The sequence below is a fragment of the Artibeus jamaicensis genome, unplaced genomic scaffold, assembly GCF_021234435.1.
Source record: "Artibeus jamaicensis isolate MK-2021 breed Jamaican fruit bat unplaced genomic scaffold, CSHL_Jam_final contig_60, whole genome shotgun sequence".
NCBI lineage: Eukaryota > Metazoa > Chordata > Mammalia > Chiroptera > Phyllostomidae > Artibeus > Artibeus jamaicensis.
Genome location: NW_026521900.1, coordinates 3547262 through 3570422, shown reverse-complemented (window position 1 = coordinate 3570422; position 23161 = coordinate 3547262). Strand labels below are relative to the sequence as shown.

General features: G+C 39.0%; 1 protein-coding gene across 1 annotated transcript in view; it reads right to left on the bottom strand.

Moving 5' to 3' along the window:
• The window catches only part of USP9X (ubiquitin specific peptidase 9 X-linked), a 393159-nt gene that overhangs the window by 128765 nt on the left and 241233 nt on the right, over positions 1 to 23161 (bottom strand). The window contains exon 2 of the mRNA XM_037165301.2: positions 11392 to 11539. The gene's annotated coding sequence lies outside the window, so the exon portion shown is untranslated. The remainder of the gene's footprint in view (positions 1 to 11391; positions 11540 to 23161) is intronic.

The following is a 23161-nucleotide window of genomic DNA, read 5'->3' as shown; positions in this document are numbered from 1 at the left end:
CCACTTCCCAACCACCTGCATTGCCAATACACTATTCCATAGCACCCTGTGGCAGAGATTGCTGCCTGCTCACCTAATCCATGGTTTCCCTTTTGTCCTGGGCACACACTTCCCAGCCTCCCCTGCCATTAGGTGTGGCCATATGATGAAATTATAAGCAATGGAATATGAGAGCAAATTTCATGTGCCACTTTAAGTCTGCCCATGTAGACCTTCCAATTATAGTTCTATATGCTTTCCTCCTCTTGCAGCTCGTTACAATGATCATGGCTCTGGTACCTTACTCGCTATCTTCAGCAAGGTACTGAAAGAAAAAGAAAAAAAGCTCAGGTAATAATGGGCTGGTTCAAAGGCAGAAATGAAACTTGGGGATACAGGGTTAGAAAAGCTGACCGCTTCTATATTCCAAATAATAAAAGACTGAAAAAGGCTTTGCATAACCAAGTGCAGGAGAAAAACTCAATTATGATATGCTGATGACCTTGCACAACTCCATGTAGGTCACATAAGAAAGGCTTGCTTGTCTGTAGTCTGACCCGACTCTTGGCAAAATGCTCTGTGATTCCTCACAGAACAAGGGGAGATAAGGGTAGGGAGCTGCAAGGAAGTTTCTCATCCCTATCTTGTGGGAGACTGCCACAAGGCCATTTCTCATTCCTCTCACTGGTTTGGGGGAGGGCAACCCTTTCCCCCTTCTCTACCGCTCTGCTATGGTACAGCTGCTGGCTTCTGTGACTGCCTATAAAACTGCTTGGCTGTGGTTTAGAATAGGCTTCTCTGTAGCAGAGGGACTTATTCTGGTGGTCTGTCATTTGCCTCATGTTCAATGTTACCCTGTGGGACTAGGGACATGGGGAGCTGACACCATGCTGATCTTGCTTATGTTGTAAGTATTATGCCATCTAAATTTATTTGGCCTCATTATTTCTTACCAGCTTAACAGCCATAATAGTGTCAGTCAACCATGCTGCAGCGTAGGGACTGCTTGATTACTTGACACAAAGACACTTTAAGACTACTCAGTTAAACCATCAACAAAATGAGAAGACAACCTACTGAATGGGAGAAGATATTCAATAAAGAGTTAATACCCAAACTTATATAAAGAACTCATACAACTTAATACCAAAAAACAAAAACAAACAAAAAAACCCCAATATGATTAAAAAATGGGATGAGGACCTGAACAGACATTTCTCCCAAGAGGACAACAGACATATGAAAAGATATTCAACATCACTAATCATTCAGAGAAATATAAATTAAAACCCCAAAGAGATACTACCTCACACCAGTCTATCATCAATAAATCAACAAACAAGTATTGGTGAGGATGTGGCAAAAAGGGAACCCTCACGCACTGTTAGTGGGAATGCAGATTGGTACAGTCACTATGGAACACAGTATGGAGGTTTCTCAAAAAATTAAAAATAGAACTACCACGTGACCCAGTAATTCTACTTGTGGGTATTTATCTGAATAAATCCAAAACATTATTCAAAAAGATATATTTATCCCTATGTTCATTAGCTGCATTATTTACAATAGCCAAGATATGGAAGCAACCTATGTATTCATCGATATATGAACGGACAAAGAAAACGTGGGCCGAAGTTGGTACAGCTTAGTTGGAGCATCATCCCATAAGGGAGGGGTTGCAGATTTGGTCCCTCATTGGAGCACATACAGGAGGCAACTGACTGATGTTTCTGATGTTTCTCTCTCTCTTTCCCTCCCTTCCCCTCTACCTAAAATCAAGTTAAAAGAAAAGATGTGGTACATATATACAACGAAGTATTACTCAGCCATAAAAAAGAATGAAATCTTGCTATCTGCAACAACTTGAATGGCCCTAGAGGGGTATTATGCTAAGTGAAATAACCCAATGAGAAAAAGACAAATACCACTGATTTCATTCACATGTGGAATCTAGTGAACAAACTGAACTTAACAAGCAAAAGAGAGACAGACTCATAGATGGAAAACAGATGACAATGGGGGGGAGGGTTAGGGGGTGGAGGGATTGAGGAAAGAGGAAAAAGTACTCATGAACATGGACAACAGTGTGGTGATTGCTGGGGGGAGGGGATATAAGGGGACTAAATGGTAATGGAAAAAACATAATAAAGATAAAACATACGCACACACACACATTGAAAAAAAGAAATATTTTACTTACCAGTAACCAGTTTATTATAAAACAATATGACTCAGAAACAACCACATGGAAGAGATGCAAAGGGCAAGGTGTGGGGAAGGGGCACAAAACTTCCATACCCTCTCCAGGAGGGCTACTCTCCCCAAATCTCAGGTTCACCAACCCAGAAGCTCTCTGGACCTTGCCCTTTTGGGATTTTATGGAGGCTTCATTACATAGTCACAATTGATTAAATGATCTGCAATTAGTGACTGATTCAACTTCCAGCCCCTTTCCCTTCTCCCCTGGAGGAGAGGGATGGGACTAAGAGTTCCAACCCCTGGCAACCAGCCTCCATCCTTAGGCCCAGTGCAAGCCACCTCATTAACAACAAAAGACACCTCAGTTGCATTAGCCACTTAGGACATTCCAAGGGTTTTAGGATCTCTTTGCCATAAAGAGGGATGAAGACCAAATATATATTTCCTATAAATTGTAATATCACAATCTACCACCAGTCTTGAAACACTGATCCCTTAAACAGCAAAACAATTACAAAAGTCAAAGGATACTAGCACATTACTAGAATCTCATTCAGTCATTAATAAGTACCCAGTCCAGCTTCATCTCATATAAAAAATATTTTCCAGGGTGAGGCCACCCAGGTTTGCAGGTTTCTGTTTGATCTTGCCAGGTTCCAAAAGCAGGAGTGGTCTCCATAATAAATGGCTTAATCTTTTCAGGCATCTGGTATAATCCAGTTATGAGACAATATTATCTCCAGCTCTGAGCCTCTTTTGAGATGTTAATATGATATTGGATTTCTCCCATTACATACCCCATTTATTCATCCCTTACCCTCAGCTACTATTTTTCCCTCTCTCCACTTAGCCCAAACTTTTCCACCTCTGGAAGGGACATTAGGTTTGGCCACTCTCCTGGCCTAGATTGCAGGCTGCAATACTAGTCTAGCAAGTGCTTCCTCCTCAGTGCACTCCTGTTCATATTAGAGTAAGGTCACACAGGCGCAAAATCAATGAGTGGGCTGTCTTTACTACCAGGCAATAGAGCTGCATTCACTGTTAGCCCCAATTTATCCAGACAGGGTAAGGCACATCCTTCCTGTCCCATCAGACCCTCAGGAATTCTGACATAAAGGTTAAAACACAGTTACAGTGTTTCTTGCTTAGAAATCATCCCTGTTTCTGGCCCTTATAGTTGCAGCCCTGGTCCTGTTACTATTGCATCAAGTAGGAAGGAAAAGTTGATGTGGATAAGAAAGAATATCAGCACCTTTCCTACCCTCACTTCCCCAGATCCACCAAATAAAAGAAAAATCTATCCAGTACAAACACTTCTTTAGCCCCAACTCATGTTCATGTTGAGTGTGAGCACACACTCATGAAGGTGTGTAAGCCAGGCCTTCATGCTTTTATCTCCTAGTTTTAGAAAACCACTGTTTTATCTGCCCATTCTAATTCTCTATCAAACTATTACTCTGAGGAGGATATCTCTGCCTATCGTTGAACATGAGTTCCAAAGTATATTCCTTGGTGGGCCATATAAATTGGTGCAGTATCTTCTGTTCAGGTCTGTGATAGCTCTCAGAGCATATGGATCTACCACCAGGTAAGCAAAACACGGTCTAGAGTTAGTGTCTACTATTGTCAGGACCCATCTGTAGCCCCCCAGGGCTATCAGCATCAGTCTGACTTGCCAGCTATGTTCAGGGCCTTCTTCCCAGGGAATCTGTCACAACCATTTTGCACTCTCTCTTTTGCTGACAGAACAGTTCTTACTAACATTTCATGCCTCAGACAGTACAAGAGGAATATGGCTAGAATCAGCTCCATCTCTGCATTGTTCCAGACCCCAATGCCTGCTACTTCATGGACTAGCTGGCTATCTCAAGGGAACACCCAGGTATAGCTGGTTGTGGATTCCAGTCACCCTCCAAATCTGGAAGAGTTTTTCTGATGGGCATCAACATGTCCTACTTTAATGCACCTCTCAAATTCCCATTGGGCCATGCCCTGAACGGGCATCCCTTTAATGGGCCAGGTTTCCACTGCCTTCCTGCCTGACCACAGGTCAGTAAAAACCCTAACAGGGGCTTTTACCACCATTCAGGTCTTCCATAACTCCTGGGAAAAAGCATGCAATTCAGACCATCAGGCTGATCTGTTTTCACTTCTTCAATCCTAGTGGTGGCCTTTCCAAATAGGATGTTGTCTATTTACCTTGGAACTGCTATCCATAAACCAAGCAGCTCTTTGTCAGTCAAAAGCCATTTATAGGGTACCGTCCAAATGAAAACAGCATTCAACAGCTTCTCACATGGATCCAGAGCCAGTCCCAGGGAAGAAAGAGGCTCCCTGCTAGTGAATATCTCCTCCGTGCATTTCCCCAGGCAGCATGGTTCTGTATAAACCATTTCCACATCATTATGGCACTCTTCTGGGCACGGCCATTCACTTCAACATCATCCTAGACATGGCTACTTCAGCTTTTAAGATCACATTATGTCCTTCTGAAATAGGGGTAACTTCAGTTAATAATTTCCAATAACAAGGTAGTAAACACCCCTCAAACAGAGATTCTTTAGTTCAAAGGACCAGTAATCATAACTAGGAGGCACTCACAGGGTCTTGCCATAAACCCCAATTTAAGCTCCACAAAGGACTGTTGCAGAGAATCTGCACTCCACCAGCACTCCAGCTTCTATTCTACACTGTGTGGGCTCCAGCAATCTTACTCATTCCCATTTAGCACATCCAATTAATACTGCTTGAAGGGCGGGTTTACATGCTTCTGTTTTAAAACACTAGGTAAGGTAAACATTCCTCAGTCAGATACAAGCCGATCCCCATAATACAATCAGATAAAGAAAGATGCATTTCTCAAAATACACAAATGCCAAATCATTATCTTGTACACCTGAAATTAATGTTGTATGTCAATATATATCTCAATTAAAAAAAGATACAACCATTTCACATAAAGCATGTTCAAATATTCCAATTCTCCTACAAACTTTTTACCTTATTTCCACCAACCCTAACACTTCTCTGTAGCCTCCATTAGGACTTCATCAACAGGTTTTGTTTTTACAAGATTAGGTATGGGAAGTGTTTTTAAGCCAGACATAATATCCATTCCCATAAAAAAAATTCAGATAGGGCCCTGGCTGGTGTAGCTCAGTGGATTGAGCACAGGCCTGCAAACCGAAGGATCACGGTTCAATTCCCAGTCAGGGCACATGCCTGGGTTGTAGGCCAGTTCCCAGCAGGGGACGCATGAGAGGCAATCATACATTGATATTTCTCTCCCACTCTTTCTCCTTCCCTTCCCCTCTCTCGAAAAATAAATACATAAAATATTTTTTAAAAATTCAGATAAAGTTGACACAACTTCTTTACATCATACTTGCTTAGACTTTTGTAATCCTACATACCATTTTATTTTTTAAACTTTCAATCTAGTTGTAGCCCAAGGAAGGGCTTCTTCACCAAAGGGTTTTGGTGCTGCAGTTCAGTGGGACTCTCATGTCAAGGAGCCCTGGGAATATCTCTTCTCCACCTCCTGATCATTTTAAACCATACTGTGCAATCACTTTAGGTTCTCAGTGAGGGGTCAAGCCAAAAGACCCTGCCCTTTTGTCAGTCTTTACCTTGATTTGATTAATACACCTAACTATTATCCCAACAGATTGCTACTCAGGTTTCTCATTGCAATTTTTCCTTCCAACTTTTAAAATGTTTCCACATGGGATAAATAGAGCAGACTTAATTGGGGCCCTTTAATATTGGGAGACCAACAGGGGGCCCCTTTGGCCCGCCCAACCTTAGGTAGTCCTATATTAAAACCTTTGTTTTAACATCAACTTCTATTTTATTCATCCCATTTCTTAATAACCATCTAAGGATTTCCAACCTGTTAGGAAGAGTCTTATAACTCTCTTTTCTGTTTCTTTTTTGCCTGTACCAATATTCGCTTTATTCACCTTCATTTCTTTCTAACCTTTTAAGTTTCCACCTAGGTGGGAAGAGTCCCTAGACTCTCCCCCTCAACCGATTCCCATTCTCTTGTTAATTAACCTAATGTTTCTATTAGCATCTGTAAGGCCTGTGAGGGAAACCCTAAGAGAGCAAATTCTATGAGGCTTCCCAAACTATTTTTCCATTTTGCAACATAAGGTTATATTAGTGCCCATGTGAAAGTGGTCTTCTTCACCACAGCATTTGCTATGACCTGAATTATGGACATATTTGGCAGGTGAATATCCCAGTTATCATAAAGTCAGTCCCACACAGCTCACAAATGAAGCATTATCAGTGGCTTCATTTGGGCTGTTCCACTTGGCGTTTATAAAAGGAGCTGGACAGTCCCTTCTCTGGGCAAACAGGCCTTCCAGTGGTCTTTTATCCAGTTCACCAAACTGTCTATGTACTCCAGGAAATAACCCTCTTCTGTGTCTCAATCACTTATAACCATCTGTGATTGCTCAATAGTCAGATGTAGGTCCTGTATCGTCAACCCAAACACGCTTTACCAATCGACAACATTCAAAACCAAAGACAGCTCTGAAATTAGTTACTCTCATAACCCATTTCAGCAGCTACTTTCCTCAGGAAGCTGGTGATACTGACCTACCCACTTTGGTTTCATTTTTTTTGATTTTACCCTTCCCCCACGTTTTTATTTGAGGCTGGCTTTGAGGCTAGTGGTCGAAACTCTTGACTCAATAAAATCTGAGCTTGGTCTAGTACCAAAGTTCGACCCAGCATTGTCTACTTTTAGTTCTGCTATTACAGATAACAATAACCAGGGGGGAGGGGGATAGAATATTTTGCCTTTTTCATACTAGTTTGCATTTCTATATGTATCCAGTAAATCAGCTCCCTGAGGGTCGGAGCCCTCTTTAGTAATATTGCAAAACAGCTGCTGCTCCACACCATGGGTGACCATGTGGACACCCAGGAATCAAGGTTCTTCATCAGTCTTCCTTTCATCCTTTCTCTTCCCAAACTACATGTTTTGGTGAGTTAGGGCCATTCTAGCAATTCCTATTTCACTGACACAAACCCTTCTGCATTCCAGAACCCAACTCCGAAGTATGTGGGAGATGGGGAGGCTACCCACACAACACCAAGCAATACTCAAGACACCAGCAGGATGTCTATGAATTCAACTCAACTCAATTCTAACAGTATCTACCTGGATATTGCATCAGATATCACCGATTAAGAAAGAATTCAGTCCTACAAGACTGCTCCAGACCCCGAACCCTCACTTCAGACACAGTCACAAGCCTATGCTGCTTAACCATGCTTCTGACCAACTGGCTAGGTTCCTGCAACCCTTCCTTGGATTAAATTAATTTGGTAGATTGGCTCACAGAACTTGGAAAAACATTTACTTACTAGATTACCGGTTTATTATAAGAGAATATGACTCAGGAACAGCCAGATGAAAGAGATGCATAGGACAAGGTGTGGGGAAAGGGCGAGCAGCTTCCATGCCCTCTCCAGGAGCAACCGTCTCCACAAATCTCCACATGTTCACCAACCTGCAAGCTCTCTGAAGCCTGGCCTTTTATGGAGGTTTTATGGAGGCTTCATTACATAGACATGATTGATTAACTCATTGGCCACTCCTAATTGAGTCAACCTCCAGCTTCCTTCCCCTCCTCTCCCCTCCCCAGAGGTCAGGGGGGTGGGACTGAAAGTTCCGACTCTCATCACCAAATTTGTTACACTGCCAAGGAGCTCCCATTCTTAGGTTCTTTCCAAAAGTCACATCTTTAACATAACAAAAGACACCTCTGTTGCTCTGTGACTTCAGAAATTCCAAGGGTTTTAGGAGCTTCTGTGAAACAGGGATGAAGATCAAATTTATATTTCTTATAAGTCACAGTATCAAAGCTCATAAATTGGAACCACATTTTGGAGGACATATTTTTAACATTTAATGCAAGCTTCAAAATATGCATTCTCATAGCCCCATCAATCAGACAAGACAAAGAAATAAAAGACATCCAAATTGGAAAAGAAGACTCACATTATTTGCAGTTGACATACTATACATAGAAAACCCTAAAGACTCCACCAAAAAACTATTAGAACTAATAAAATGACTCAGTAAAGTTGCAGGATACAGACTCAATATATAGACATCTGTTGCATTTCTATATATCAATAACAAAAGATCAGAAAAGAAAATTAAGAAAACAATCCTATTTACAATTGCATCAAAATTTAACCAAAGAGCGCTAGCTGGTGTGGCTCAGTGGATTGAATGCCAGTTTGTGAACCAAAGGGTCAAAGGTTCAATTCCCAGTCAGGGCACATGCCTGGGTTGAGGGCCAGGTCCCCAGTAAGGGGTGCACAAGAGGCAACCATACATTGATGTTTCTCTCCTCTTTCTCCTTCCTTTCCCCTCTCTAAAAATAAATAAATAAAATAATTGAAAAAATTTAACTGAAGAGGTGAAAGACATATACTCTGAAAACTATGAGACATTGAAAGGTCGGAGGTCCAGGGGACTGGAAGGAAATAGAAGAAAACATAGAGGGAATAAATGCTGATGGAAGGATACCGGACTTTGTGTGGTGAAGACACAATACAGTATACAGATGATATATTATAGAATTATACACCTGAAACCTGTATAATTTTATTAACCAATGTCACCCCAATTGATTTAATTTAAAAAAGAAATTGCACAAGCTGCAAATAAATGGAAAGATATACCTTGCTCATGGATTGCAAGGATTACTATTGTTAAAATATCCTTAATGCATAATATAATATACAGATTCATTGCAATCCCTATGGGATTCTTCTGAGAATTAGAACCAATCCTAAAATTTATATAGAACCACAAAAGACCCCGAATAGCCAAAGAAATCTTGAGAAAGACAAAGAGGCATTGTTCTCCCTGAAATCAAACTATAATACAAAGCTATAAATAATCAAAACACTATGGTACTAGCATTAAAACAGATATATAAATCAATGGAATAGAATAGAAAGCCCAGAAATGAATCCTTGGTTATATGGTCAATTTATATATATAACAAAGGAGGCAAGGATATACAATGGGGTAAAGAGAGTCACTTCAATAAATGGTGTTGGTGAAACTGGGCAGACACATGCATGAAAAAATTGAAATTGAACCACTTTCTTACACCATATACAAAAATAAACTGAAAGTAGATTAAAGACTTAAATGTTAGGCCTGAAACCATAAAACTCCTAGAAGAAAACATAGGCAGTAACTCACTGACATCACTCTTAGCAATAGCTTTTTTAATATACCTCCTTGAGCAAGGGAAACAAAACAAAAATAAGCACACGGGACTACATCAAACTAAAAAGGTTTTGCACAGTCTTCAACTAAATGAAAAGGCAACCTTCTGAATGGGAAAACATATTCACAAACGATACACCCAGTAAGGGGTTAATATCCAAACTATATAAAGAACTCATACTACTTAACACCAACACAAATAATCTGATTTAAAAATGGGAAGAGGACCTGAATAAACCAAGAGACACATGAAAAGATGCTCAACACTGTTAATCATCAGGGAAATACAAATTAAAACCACAATGAGATGTTACCTCACACCTGTCAGAATAGCTGTCATCAATAAATCAACAAACAACAAGTGTAGGTGAGGTTGTGGAGGGAACCCTTGTGCACTGTTGGTGAGATTGTGAATTGGTACAGCCACTATGGAAAACAGTAATGGAGGTTCCTCAAAAAATTAAAAATAAAGCTGCCATATGATCCAGGAATTCCACTTCTGGATATTTGTCCAAAAAAACCAAAAACACCAATTCAAAAAGATATATGCACCCATATGTTCATTGCAGCATTATTTACAATAGCCAAGATATGGAAGCAACCTAGGTGTCCACAGATGGATGAAGGGATAAAGATGTATATAATGAGTATATAATGGATTATTGCTCAGCCATAAAAAAGTATGAAATCTTGCTGTTTGTGACAACATGGATGGACCCAGAGAATATTATGCTAAGTGAGACAAATGAGACACAGAAGGACAAATACTATGTGATCTTACTTATATGTGGAATCTAAAAAAAAATAAATAACCAAGATAAATGAATAAACAAATAGAACCAGAGTCAAGGAGAACAAGCCGATAGTTGCTAAAGGGGAGAGAGTGGGAGGATAGGAATAAAAATATATATTTAAAAAATCAAACGTTATTCATCCCAGTAACATATAAATAAATGAATGAATGAATGAAACATGCATTCTCTCTGACCCAGCATTTCTACTACTCTGTATGTACCCTAGAGAAACACTCCTAAACAGGTACAAAGACACAAGGACATAGGTATTAATCATAGAATTTTGTTAATAGGGAACATAGGGCAACAGTGAAATAAACAACAGCACATTCACAGTAGGGAATATTATGCAGCACTTAAAAATGAGGTGGATCTATGTGTCCTAATATGGAATGACTTCCAAGACAAATTGTTTTAGTGAAAAAAGCAAATTGCAAAAAGATGTGCATACTATTAAATAAAAACAAAAAAATCTACAAAATATCGCCATGTGTTTTGGTGAGCATATATGCAGAATAGAACACATAAATGATAACTCATAACAGTTGTTACCTCTGTGGAGGAAGGAAGAGAAGGGAATCAGGATCCAGGATGGTGATTTGAGAGGACCTTACTCTTGTGTTTACTAACTAAACGTCCTTCAAGGACAATGACTGCTTGTATAACTAGAAATTAATTTTTTATAAAGGACATTTGACTGTGTAGCAAAAATATTGTGAAGGCACCCCCCGCCCCCGGCAACCCCGTTCCTAGCAGAGCACATATTGCTAGCTCTCCATTACTTTTCCTGAGCGCTTCTCTTGCCATTGGAGCCGGCGGTACTGTTGTAGTTGCCTTTGCCACTCATGCAGCTGCCCAGAAATGCTGGGGAATAAACCCCCAGAAGTGGCCCTCAGCCAGGAGTCCAAAAGTACATTAGCTATTCGAACAGACATAATATAAAAAATATTAAGTGAGTATAATGTCGGTAACTTCAGTGGTGAACAGAACGGTAAGGTACAATAAATAAAGTAATTGCAAAAGTAAGCTGCTATCACCCCCAGGGCTCAGGTACAAAAGTAAAGAGAATATAATTATTACAATTTAGAACCTTCAAGGAAAGGCTCCATAAGGGCTGGACCCCAGACCTCAGAAAAGGGCACCACTCACCTCATGCTGGTGTTTCTGATGGGGTTACAATGACACTTGCTCTGTGAATGTTGGAAAAGGCCAAACTGGATTCAGTTGGAGACTGGGAAACACCCCGCTGGTGCAAAAGCGAAGAGCTGCTTCCGACGCTGACCGAAATCGGAAGCTGCTAGAAAAGTAAGAGGAAAGAGAAGGGTTAAGCTCCTCAATCCTCCCCGAGCCGTGTAGTCTCCCTCTAGCGCCCCCTACGAGCAGAGCGGATGGCGGACTACCACCCCAGTAACCAAAAAGGTCATGTATAGAAAAGAAGGCTGTGTTCGGAGCTTAATAACTTAATAGCTGAATAACATACACAAAAATAGAACAGTTTCATGAGTCCCAGTTTGTTTTATCACTCAGCTTCAACAGATTACTGCTTTGGCTTTCTCGATTCATTTTTTTCGCCTCCGTATTTTTCCCCTTGAGCATTTTAAAGTAAGTCACCTAATTCCATCCATAAATACTTAAGTATCTACGAGGATACAGACTTTAAGAATACAATACCATCATCACACCTAGTAAAACTAATTCCGTAATATCATCTAATACCCAGTCTGTGTTCAGATTTTCCTGATTGTCTCAAAAACGGCCTTTTACACCCTGGCTGGTATGGCTTAGCGGATAGAGTGCTAGCCTGCCAACCAAGGGGTTGCTGGTTCCATTCCCAGTCCAGGACCCAGTGGGGAGAACCAACCGCACACTGATGTTTCTCTCCCCCCTCTCTCTCCCTTCTCCTCTGTCTAAAAATAAGCAAATAATCTTTTTTAAAAATGGCTTTTTACACTTGGTTTGCCTGAATCAAGACCCAAAGTCCAGGTACTGCTTTGGTTAATATGTCTCTTAAGTCTCTTTTAATATATAACTTTTCCTTCCCTATTTCTTTTCTCTTTTATATCATCAATTCATAGAAGAAACCATGTCATTTGTCCTGTAGAATGTGCCATATTCTAAACTTATATCCTGTTGGTATCATTTAACATGTTCTTCTGTCCCTTTTATTTTCTGTAAGGTGCCAGTAACATGTCAAGCCCTGGTTAGATTCAGGTTCAATTTTTTGGCAAGGATACTGCATAGGGTGCTGTGTACTTTCTATTACACCTCATTGGAAGGCACAATGGTGACTTTTTGTTAACTGAGGTAAAATAATTAAATGGAGGTATGCTTTACCTACAATAAAATGCACAAAAATTAAGTGAACTGCTTGGTGAATATTTACATATTCCACTTAGATCAGGATATTTATTAAAGCATTTCTATAACCCAGACCATTCCTTCATGAAATGGTGATTTTCCAATTCTGTCATACTTTTAGAGCTTGAATTCTTTTATAATGAAGTACTTTCTCATCAATTCTAGAAGCTCTGAAATACAGTCATACAGGATACATGTTTAATTTTTTTCCTTTCATTGCCAATTTTATGATTAATATGTTGGTGTCCTAGCAGCCTCCAAAAAGTGACCGTGGAGGTTTTATCTACTTTTTATTATCATTATGAACTCTTAGAGTTTTAAAATATTTGACGTATAAATATATATACTACTTTACAGTCATTATGCATTTTGATGCTCAAATTGTTCAATCGTGGGCCAGTGGAAACCCCTTAAAAAGTTGTTTTGGGGGGCCTTTAATATGACTCTTGTAGTTCTTTTTTTTTTTTTTTAGATTTTATTTATTTATCTTTAGAGGGGAAGTGGGGAAGGAGGGAAGGAGAGAGGGAGAGAAACATCAATGTATGGTTGCCTTTTGTGCGTCCCCTGCTGGGAACTGGCCTGCAGGGAACCGGCCTGCAACCCAATGACTTGTAGTTCTTAATATCTAATAGGACATGATATTCCAGGCTCCTCTTTTACATTTCTAGCCGCAGAATTGAAATTAGCCATTTCCTGAAAAGGTTCTGTATGTTTGTTTATTTTAAATTGTAGTCACTATAAACTGGATGCTGGGTATTTACTGCTATTGTGTTGTCATTTCTTTTAGGTTTTTCAGTGCACGGAACTAGGAAAGATATAATTTTTATTTTAATTAATTAATTTTTAGAAGATTTTATTTATTTGTTTTTAGAGAGAGGGGAAGGGAGGGAGAAAGAGAGGAAAAGGAACATTGATGTTGGTTGCCTCTTGCACACCCTCAACTGGGGACCTGGCCTGAAACCCAGGCATGTGCCCTACCCTAGGAATGGAATCAGTGACCTTTCAGTTCACAGGCTGGCACCCAGTCCACTGGGCCACACCAGCCAGGACAGAAAGATACAATTTTTAGAAAAATAAAAATAAATTATGAATTAATACTGCTATTCCCAATCCAAATTAAACAGTAAAGGATTTTTACTGAATTTCTTAGGTTTTGTGTTTATACCTATTTTTCTCTCATGTATCTTGGTTCTTAATGACATTAACATAATGACTTATTTACTTTATTCTACTATATAGATAGAATAGTGTCAGGGGAATCAATACCAGTGTTATCACTAACAATTAGATCACTGAATGTCATTTAAGATTTACTTGTAGTTCTTTTTGTCCTTAGGATCCAGCACACTAGGGATTTACAGTAAAAATACTATGTTTGCAAGTCACTCGAAATAATTATTCTATGTAGTTTTGTTGCCAACTTAATATATAGTTATTTAAGTTCACTTGTGTCAGTTTCTCTTTAATTAAAAAAAACTTTTAAAAATGTTTATTGATTTTAGAAAGAGTGGAAGTGGGGAGAGGAGAAACATTCATATGAGAGAAAAACATTGACTGGTTACCTACCACACATGCCCTGACTGAGGATTGAACCCCCAACCTTTTGGTCTACAGGACAGTGCTCCAACCAACTGAGACATACCTCCCAGGGCTTTTCCTCAATTTTTAAGAAAAGCTTTTTTCCTTTATTATTTTCAGTTTTTAAATTATTTTAAACAATCTTATTGTTCCAATGTGTATTAGTGATCTATTGCTGTACAACAAACCAAATTTAGTGGCTTAAAACAACAAATCTTTATTATCTCACAGTTGTTTTTTTAAGATTTTATTTATTTACTTTTAGGGAGAGGGGAAGGGAGGGAAAAGAGAAAGAGAGAAACATCAATGTGTGAGAGATCCGGTTGCCTCTCACAGGCCCCCAACTAGGCACCTGGCCTGCAACCAAGGCATGTGCCCTGACCAGGAATCGTGACCTTTGTGTCCGCAGGCCAGCGCCCAATCCACTGAGCCACAGCAGCCAGGGCTATTTCACAGTTTTTAAGGGTCAGAAATCTGGACCTGCTTAGCTGGGTGGTTCTTTTATGGTTTAGGGTCTCTCAAGAAATGTAATCAAGGTGTCAGCTCGGGCTGAAGCCATCTCAAGGCTTAACTGGGGGCTCAGATCCTTACTACATGAGACTGCTGGATAGAGTAATTGGCTTCCCTAAAAACAAGCAATCCAACAGAAAAAGTAAAACCAAAGTCACATTGTCTTTTAAGAGCCTAATCTTGGAATTTGCGTACCATCACTACTGCCAAATTCCGCTGGTCACATAGACTACAAGTATATTGCAGGAGGGAACTTCACAAAGATGTAAATACTAGAAGGGGGAGATCCTTGGGTGCCATCTTTTACACAAAGCAAAAATATAAAACAAGCTATATTCAGAGAGGTCTAGATTCCATTTCTGTGCTTTCCACATTCTGTCCCTCCTTTAATTACTTTTGCTTTACCTTTTCACTGATTTATTTTGAAAAATAACAGAAAATATGTACCTATATGTATATATCCAAAATTTACTCATTTCTGTAAAACTTTTCTGCACCTTGCTTTTTTCAGTTAATACCATATGCTACAAATCACCTAACAGCAATACACAGAGATCTTCCTCACTCCATTTTATAGCATTATTAAAGTCCACTGTATAGATATAATTTATAGTTTAAATAGAGTTTTAATGGCTTCATCATTCATTAATTCTCCAACTTTTGGAAGTCTAAGTTGCTTATAACTTACATCATTATAAATAATGTTGTAACAACTATCTCTGTATATACAAATTTTTTCTGGATGTAGGATTATTATCTTAGACTACAAGACTCACAGATAAAAACAAATTGATTAAGTCCATGGTATGAATAGTTTTTATGCTGTTAATGTATTGCTAAATTGGTTCACAAAAGAACTACACTGCTTTACATTTCTATCTACAAAGTATAGAGTGCTCATTTTCCCTGCATTCTTATCTGAATTGGGTAGTCTAATTCTTTTTAATCTTTACTATTTTGATATATATAAGTATATTCTTGTAGTGTCCATGTATTTTCGCATCAGACTTTTGTACTAAGGTAATTTATTACTCTCTATTTCAAAGATAACATTAATCTAGAAACTATAGTAAATAATTTTTACTAAATTCATTTTTCTATATCTTTAAATTTAAGTAATATTTTTCAGAGCTAGTAAATATTTAGTATTTACATGCAACACTATAATGTGTGCAAAAATTATAAAATACAACAGTGATGTGAGTCACAAAATTCAATAAAATCATTCCAGCCATTTTACTACAAATATATTAATATATTTAAAGACAGTAAAATAGTCGTTATTTTATTGGATTTATAGCATTATGATTGTTTTTACCATAATAGCTGTTAACCTCTTTCATTAAGAAAATATAAACTGGAGTTAGAGATCTATTATTCATGAACTACATATTTAGTAAATGTTTTGAAAACAGAACTGCCATGTATCCCAATAAGATAGCTATGACATAAGTTTCTAAATTCGTGTCATCATTCTTCATTGGATTAATTTGCCAAATGACTTTTTCTTCTTTTTCCTTCCTGAGTGACATTTAAAAAATATTTTTGGCACTTATACAGAATGCAATTTATAGGCCATAAAAATATTTCATGTCACAAAGTACTTTTGCGTAGCTCTTCTGCTGCTTCTGTGAATACTATTTACGAATATGTGTTTAGGTATTCTTAACACCCAGCCATTTTCCTGAAATATAAACAGACTCAACAGCAGAGCTCTCCAGGGAAGGAGTAGGAGGGGGGCAGGGGAGGGAGGTCTGTAACACCAAGGCCACCTGTAAATCTTCAGTCTCATTATCAGTACAAACTTTTAACAAACTGTGTTGAAAAGCCCTGAAAGTCTTGCAGCTGTGCTTAAAAGGAAACATTATTAATCAGTATGTTTCATGTTTTGGTCAGCAAAACAACTCAAGCCTGTTGAAATTAACCCTCACAGCACAATAGCAAAACACTGATTATATTTCATTACTTTCCAAAGCACACTCTTTTTGGACCACAGTGCAAAAACTAGCAAATATAGCCAATAAAAATCAATACAGAATGCAATACAAATGCAAAAGTACCTAATTTACAGAATGCAAAATTAGGTACTTTTTAAAGACTATAAAACTGATGAAAATTAATGAGAAAGTTAATATCCAGTATCAGTAAGGCTAGGTCTCTTCCTTCACTGCTCAGGGAAAACAAATTTTTAGAGAACTTTTTAAGGTACATCCTGGTAATCTACATTGAAAGGTACAAGGTACAAGGAGTTTTTCTGCTTTGCAGTTACATATGTAGCATTTCATCCTGAAGAAATAATTGAAGATGTGGGCAGAAAAAAAATACAAGAATGTTTATTGCAGCACAGTGACTAATAGCAAAAAGCTGGAAACAACCAAATATCCAGCATTATGGAGACCATTTCAGTAAGTTATGTCATATGCAGTAATTCGAAATAATTCTCCAGAGGTCTATTTGTGACTGGCCTTGTTAGTTCTCATGTCTAATATCCTTTTTTTCCTTTTCTTTGCCAGCAGATCTCAGAGATTGTTCAGGGCAGCAGTGTTCACTGCTCCAGACACAAAATCATGACAACGCTGTCCCCACTTTCCCTGCTTCCCCTGTACCTAGGGATGGACCTGTGATCTAGTTCCAGCCAATTACATTTTAAGAGGACATCTACTGGGGACTTCTGGAAACATTTTTGCTTTTCTAATAAAAAGGACAAATACTCTTGATGCCTGCAATCTCCTACTGCAGACCTTCTGTTAAGTGAGACTGACTCATAAGTAAGGGTCAGTCGGGTTTTCTGCTGCTTAGAGTCAAATGTCCCTAACTATGGTGGATTCTGTGATGTGCTGCTTAGATATGTTTTCATGAGTCCCAGATATTGGCAGTGCTACAGGCTGACAGCTATCTCCAGGACTTGTACTCCATTGAAGTCAGCTGCCTTGCCTACATCATGATCCCTTCCCCTTGGGGAGTGAGGGCTGGGGATGTGGGGGGTGGGGCGGGCGGGGACAGCCCCCATCTAACAACTTGGAAGTGTAAAGGCCCAGACTTCTTTCTACAATTTGGGACAATGCTATAGGGCCCTCTAAGCTACAAAGTTGGAGCCCTTGTTGCTCCTGCATCATTGCCTAGCTTGCCTTGCCGTCTTGTCTAATCCTACTTTATTTCCTTCCATCGTACATTTGATTCTGAAAACATTACCTAATAAACTTCCTGCACACAAATCTCTGCCTGAGTCTGTTTCCTGGGAAACCCCACCCACAACACTACTGACACATTTATTCACATGAAAAGATGTTCAAGATATGTTGCTAAATGACAAAACAATAGGTTATAAAACAGTATGCATAATGTCATCCTGTTTTCTTATTATATAGATTATGTATATATAGAGAAAAATACCTGGAAAAAATTTAAGAGATAATATAAAAGAATATCTCTTTAAAAGTATAGTTGGTATATAGTATTATATTAGTTTCAGTTGTAAAATATGAGAATATCTTTATGATCTTGTAATAGTAGAAAATTCCTTAAATTTAAGACATAAAAAGTGCTAACCACAAAGGCTTATACATTTGAATACACTTAAATTAAAACATGTAATCAAAGGAAACTATAAAGACAGTAAAACCATAAGCCACAAACTAGGAGACAATATTTTTTATATTTTTAACATCATAACTGACAAAAGATTGTATCTAGAATATATAATAACCTAGAAAAAGTCAAATCTAATAGAGAGCAAAGAATATGAAAAGGCAATTCACAAAAGAAAAACCATACATGCCAATAAAATACTAAGAGATTGACAACCTCGACAACTCTCAGGAAAATGGGTAAAAACATTTTTTACCCATTAGGTAGACAAAAATGAAAAAGATTGATAATATCCAGTGTTGGAAGAGTATAAGAATCAGGCATTGATAAATAATATTTTAAAATCATCTTTTTTACAAGTAATCTGGCCCAGGTTTTTTGGAGAGTAATTCTTTTTCATTTCTAAGATTTTATTTATTTATTTTTATAGAGAAGAGAAGGGAGGGGGAAAGAGAGGGAGAGAAACATCAATGTGTAAGAGATACAGAGATTGGTTGCTTCTCACGCATACCCAACTGAGGACCTGGCCTGCAACCCAGGCATGTGCCCTGACTGGGAATCGAACCGACGACCTTCTGGTTTGCAGGTTGGCACTCAATCCACTGAGCCACACCAGCCAGGGCTGGAGAGTAATTCTTAATAGCAAAAAAAAATTAAAAACCTAAATTTCTACTGCAGAATAGATAAACCATGGCACACTCTATGGGGTAGTAGGCAGCAGTTAAAAAGGAAGAAGCTGATGTATATATGTCAGACTTTTTTCAAAGTTGTACAATTTTATATTCTCACCAATAAGGTTTGAGAGTTCCAGCTGCTCTATATCCTCAACAACATTTGGGGTTGTCAGTCACTTAAATTTAGCCATGTTTTTTTACATGAAGATGACCTCAAGTGCTGTGTGATTTTTTTTTTAACTGAATTCATTGGGTTTACATTGACTTGTAAAATCAAAAAGGTTTCAAGTGTACACCTCCATAAAACATCATCTGCACACTGTATTGTGCACCCCACCTCAAGCAGTCTTTTTCCTTCCCCATTTTCCCTCTGCCCTTTGCCCACCTCCACTTACTCCATACCCCTCTTTCCCTCTGGCCATCACCACGCCATTGTCTGTGTCTTTTGATGAGCAGTTTTTAATTTTGATGAAATGTAATTTATCAATATTTTCTTTCATGGTACTACTTTCTGTGACTTGATAAGGCAACTTCACCTATCCCAAATCATGAAGTTATTCTTCCAAAATTTCCTTTTTTCAAATGTATAGTTTTTACCACTGACACATAGGTGTGTGATCCATCTCAGATTGATTTTGTGTATAGTGTGAGGTAGAAGCTGACACTCATATTGTTCCATTTCAAAACCCAGTTATTATGGCATCATTTGTTGATAAACTTTCCTTTCCCTATTGCATTGCTTTGGTGCTTTTGTAAAAAATCAAATGACTTTATAAGTGTGGCCTATTTTTAGGTCTTTTCTATTTGTCAATTTATGTGCCATACTCTCATGACTAGTGAAGTCAGGCAAGTGTAAGTCTGCAAACTTTTGTTCTTCCCTTTCAAATTCTTTGTATATTCTAGGTCCTTCATATTTCCATATACGTTTTAGAACTAGATTTTTAATATCTACAAAAATAATTGCTGGTATTTAGATATGGATTGCATTGACTCTACAGATCAATTGAGGGAGGACTGACATATTAGCAATATTGAGTCTTACAATTCAGGAACATGATCTACCTCCCCATCTATTTAGTTTTTATTTATTTTTTAACTTTTATTTATTGATTGTAGAGAGAGAAGAAAGGAAGGAGAGAGAGAGAAAGATAGGCAGACATTGGATTTGTTGTCCCGCTTATGTATCCATTCATTGGTTGCTTCTTGTATGTGCCCTGACCAGGGATCAAACCCACGACCATGGCATATGGGGATGGCAATCTAACCAGCTGGCCAGCTACCTGGCCAGGGCTATTTAGTTTTCTCTGATTTCTCTCAAAAATGTTTTCTAGCACAGAGGCCTTACATATATGTTAGATTTATTCTTAAGTATTTTATGCTTTTTTTAGATTTTATTTATTTTATTTTTAGAGAGAGGGGAAAGGGAGGAGGAACAGAGGGAGAGAAACATCAACATGTGGATACCTCTCACACACCCCCAGCTGGGGACCTGGCCCGCAACCCAGGCCTGTGCCCTGACTGGGAATCGAACTGGCAACCTTTGGATTCACAGGCTGATGCTCAACACACTGAGCCATACCAGTCAGGGCATATTTTATGTTTTTTGATGATATTATACATTAAATTTATTTTACATTCTATTTTGTGATTGTTTGCCATTGGCATATAAAAATACAATTGAGCTTTTAAAATTAATTTTGTATAATGTGACTCTGCAAAATTAGGTGATAGTTGTGTATGTTTCTTAAGGTTTTGAAATAAACAATTGATTCATTTGCAAATAGAGACAGATTTACTGCTTCCTTTCAGGTCTGTATTTCTTTTATTTTTCTCGCCTTCTTGCACTGGTTCAGACTTTAAATACTATGTTGAAAGAACTGGTGAGAATGGTATTCTTACTTTCTTCCTGCTTTTAAGGAGAAAATATTCAATATCTCACCATTAACTACACAGTTAGCTATAGGTTTTTTTTGTAGGTGCCCTTTATGGCTTTGAAAAAGGAAAAAAAGTGAATTTGAAGACAGAGAAATAGACACTATCCAAAATTAAACACACAGAGAAAAGGGAATTTTAAAAATTAAAAGAGCATCAGTGATATGTTTGACAACTTCAAGTGGTCTAATATATAGTAATTGGAGGCCATGACAGAGAGGAAGGACAGCAAAAGTACTTGAAGAAATAATGGACAAAATTCCCAAACTTCATGAAATTATAAACCCACAGATCCTAGAAACTCAACAAATACAAGAAAACTAGGATTTTATACCTGGGAAAAATATCTTTCATAAAGTAAAGCAATATAAAGTCATTTTCAAACTTATGGAAGCTGAAAGAATTTATCACCATTACCCATGCAGTACAAGAAATATTAAAAGAAGTCCTTCAGGCAGGCAGAAGGAAAGTGATACCAGATGGAAATCTGGATCTACACAAAAGAATTAAGAGTACCAGAAAAGGTAACTACATAGGTAAATACATATCTTTTTATTATATAAATCTCTTTAAAGGATAATTGATTATTTAAATGAAGATAATTACAATGTTTATATAGAAGTTAAAATGCATGGTGACAACAGCATAAAGGCCAAGAGGAGGGAAATGGCAATATATGAACTTCCAGTCAAGATGGCAGCGAAGGGAGACATGGCTCCTCACACAACCGCATCAAAATTACAACTAAAATATAGAACAACCATTCCTCAGAATTGTCAGAAATGGAGTGAAATGAATGTCTGAGACTTGATCAACCTGGCTAAGACTGTTTGACCCATCTTGGAGATCCCCAGAGACTTCGTGCCACGCAACTTATGGGCCCACCCAAGCTACTTTTTCATATAAATGATTGGTCTTGGCTCATGCTGCACCACTTCCTAAATCCTCTCAAACAAGTAACAGCTGGCCTCAGTGAGCCCCAGGCCTGGACTAGTAGCAGCCATCTCAGATTGCTTCATAGTTCAGGCAGGATGATCCAGGGCCAAACACAGGTTGGGGCTGGCCTTGGCCTGTACCACCCGGGAAACCCCCAGCACACCTAGTGAAAAGCTACAGACCACATTGGAGTACCACCACCCTGACCTTGCATGGCTGATCCTCATGGAGAGCCAAGGTCCGTGGTCAGTGGTCATAGCCAATCTTTGCAGCTGACTGGCCTAGATATATCTCTCCCATTGATCTTCAACAGCAACCAAGGCTCAACTACAAAAGGAGGGTGTACTCAGCCCACACGAAGGGTGCAAATTGAGTGCCCAGCCTGGGTGATAGGGTAGGCAGTGGCCTGGGCCCTACAGGACACTTACTACATTAGGCCACACTACCAAGACATGGAGTCAAAGCAATTCTACCTAATACACAGAAATGAACACAGGGAGGCTGCCAAAATGAGGAGACAAAGAAACATGGCCCAAATGAAAGAACAGATCAAAACTCCACAAAAAGAGCAAAACAAAATGGAGATAAGCAATCTATCAGATGTAGAGTTCAAAACACTGGTTATAAGGATGCCCCAGGTGTGGGGGCGACTTCTCTGCGAGTCCCCCCGGTGCCACGGACATGTGTGAATGAGCAAATGTGGCCGAGAGATGCTGGATCTGTTTGGGGAGGAGGAGTGGGCTGTGGTCAGTTTCTCAGGGGAGACAAAGGCCAGCAGCGGCCAGTTTCACCCAGCAGAAAAAGGCCCCGAGTACCTTCTTCCATAGCCTTTTATTGGGTTGTAATACATAGGAATACAGGGCGGCAAGGATCAAACGGTAGATAACATTTCAAAGAAATCTGAGGGCTTCAGAGTCTGAGTCAGTGTCTGTCAGGAAGAGAGTTGTAGAAACTTTGGGAGACATACCCATTTCCTCTGGGATCCTTATCATATGGATGAAAGCACTCTTAGCAGAGCAGATTTCACAGGTTTATCAGCAAGTCTTTGCGATGCCAGATTTTCCCCCAGGACACGCTCTGGCCAGGCAAGGAGCTACACCCTTCTCCATCAGGTATTCAGACTTAAGGGGATTAGAGCCAGGAAGCGTTTCTCCCAGAAGACATGGGGACTCTGGCTTTGTCAAAGCCAGGGGGCGAGAGTCCATTGCTCTTTGTTGTAGCTCCCCCGAGTCCTTCCATGAAGATGAAGGCCTCCCAAGTGATCGAGTCTGGCTTAGGTTGCCCCCCCCCCCCGCTGTGAGGGGTCTTACCCTTCATTGACTTCTGACCAAGCTCTGGGTGCA